Below are 2,253 nucleotides of genomic sequence, written 5' to 3'. Positions count from 1 at the left end.
TTTAATGTCTCTCTCTACCTATTCATGAAACTCCAAAGTGAATAATTATTTCCTATTTTCAAGTGAAAATTTGGGTTTTGTAAACAAGTGTTTTGTCCAGAGTCACAGAACTAGTACATACCATCTTTTGAAGTGTATTGAGTTATTTATTTATTTATTTATTTATTTGGTCTTATCACATGGTCTACTTTGTAAAATATCATAGGTATGTTTGAAACGAATACACATTTTGTAGGATTTGGATGTCGTCCTTATCTCAGTTCTGCTTGTTTGTTAAAAAATCTTGGAGTCATTTTTGACTCTTCTCTTTCCCGCACCATCCTGAGAGTTCTAGCATCAAAATGTATCATGTATTTGTGTTTCTCACAAGCTTCACTATGACACCTCTTGTCCAACACACTGTCAATTCTTAGCTGAATTATTGTGTAGCCTCCTGGTTGAGCTTCTGTCTCTTACTCTTGCCATTCTGTGATTTTTCTCTGAGATACCAATTCATTTGATAAATGCCCACTGTTTGAGTCTTCTTTTATTTGAATCCACGTTGGATTCTTTTAAAACCACAGTGAGCTTCTTCAGATTCTAGCATGAGAATATGTCAGAAAAAATATTTATTAACTTTTGAAAGAATGAAACTGTTAAGCCACCCAAACCATGAACAGCAAAATACCAGAGTGATTTTCAGTCTTCAGGTCAAACTCAATACTCCTGGCCCAAATTGTACTAGAGCATCTTGATTATAGTTTTGTTTGCAGTGGTATTTTTGACAATTTTAAAGAAAGTCTATCCATTTGTGAGTTAATGTCAGGTTTGCAAAGCCATTGACAGGATTGAATCAAGTGGGGGTTCTCTTGCACCAAATTGATCTTTTTGCTGCATCTTTCACATCCTTATTCCTGAAGCTATAAATCAATGGGTTTAGCATGGGAATCACCAGTGTATAAAACACAGCAGAGATCTTCTCCTGTTCCAGGGAATACTGAGAGCTTGGCTGGATGTAACTAAAGGTCACAGACCCATAGAATAAGGTCACAGCAGTCAGGAGGGAGGCGCAAGTGGAGAAGGCTTTGTGCCTTCCTTTAACTGAGCGGATTCTCTGGATGGCAATGATGATGCGGACGTAAGAGACCATGATGATAATGAAAGTGAACATTGCAATGACTCCAGAAAAGATCAAAAGTAACATCTCATTGGCATGGGCATCAGAGCAAGAAAGCCTTAGCAGAGGAGGGATGTCACAGAAATAATGATTCACAATGTTAGGACCACAGGAGTAAACCTATTGTATGTGTCAAGGAATTAATGAGCCCACCTGAGTAAGATGCAAGCACCATCAGAATACACACACTTTGGGTCAAAATGACTGTATACAACAAGGGACTGGCTATTGCCACATAGCGGTCATAAGCCATCATACACAGGAGGATGCCCTCTGTAGTTACATACACTGCAAAAAAGAAACTCTGCAGAACACAGCCAGAGAATGTACTGGACTTATGTTTTGATAGGAAATTGATCAGCATCTTAGGAGCAAAGACAGTAGAGTAGCAGATATCACAAAAGGACAGGTGGCTAAGGAAGAAGTACATTGGAGTGTGAAGTTGGACATTTAACCAGATCAAGGAAATCATCCCCCAATTACCTACCAGAGTGATGAAATAAATAAGTGTGAAGAGCAAAAAGAGTGGGATCTGCAACTTAGGATTTTCAGTTAACCCTACTAGATAGAATTCCTTTACTATGGTATGATTCCATCTTGCCATGCATTTAGGCTCACGTAGGTCCTTAGTTGTAGAACAAGATATCACTTAGATGAAAAAAATATATATTTCCATCATGATTCAGAATCCATATTATCATGCGACATTTATGGTTACCCTGTAGTTAGATAAGGAAAAGAAATTAACCTCAGCAGTAGCTTATATTTATGGCTAGTCAATCTATATAAAGTAACACAAATTTTTGGAATTTGAGGTTATTTTATCCCCTGGCTTAGTTTCGACATCATAGAAAAGGGGGGGGAAAGGAAACTCTCTTAGATCACAAAACTGTTAATGGGTAGAATTGACATGCAAATGTAGATATGGCTGGTACTTAGTCTCTGACTCTTTCTATGATATATACAAGCCTTCTTCTTACATAGGATACAAACTGACTGGTATCAAATGATAATAAATCTTCCATTTTCCTGTGGCAAACCTGCTTCGATTTTTTTCACACCCAGTTGAGCTCATGGCACTGACTTCCATAATATGA

General features: G+C 37.6%; 1 pseudogene; it reads right to left on the bottom strand.

Annotated features, from left to right (window-relative positions):
* Window positions 1-832: 832 nt before the first annotated feature.
* Window positions 833-1,760, bottom strand: LOC134361173 (olfactory receptor 5J3-like; annotated as a pseudogene).
* Between the last annotated feature and the right edge of the window lie 493 nt (window positions 1,761-2,253).

The sequence above is a fragment of the Cynocephalus volans genome, chromosome 12 (assembly GCF_027409185.1).
Source record: "Cynocephalus volans isolate mCynVol1 chromosome 12, mCynVol1.pri, whole genome shotgun sequence".
Taxonomy (NCBI): Eukaryota; Metazoa; Chordata; class Mammalia; order Dermoptera; family Cynocephalidae; genus Cynocephalus; species Cynocephalus volans.
This window is presented reverse-complemented; position numbering and strand designations above follow the sequence as displayed.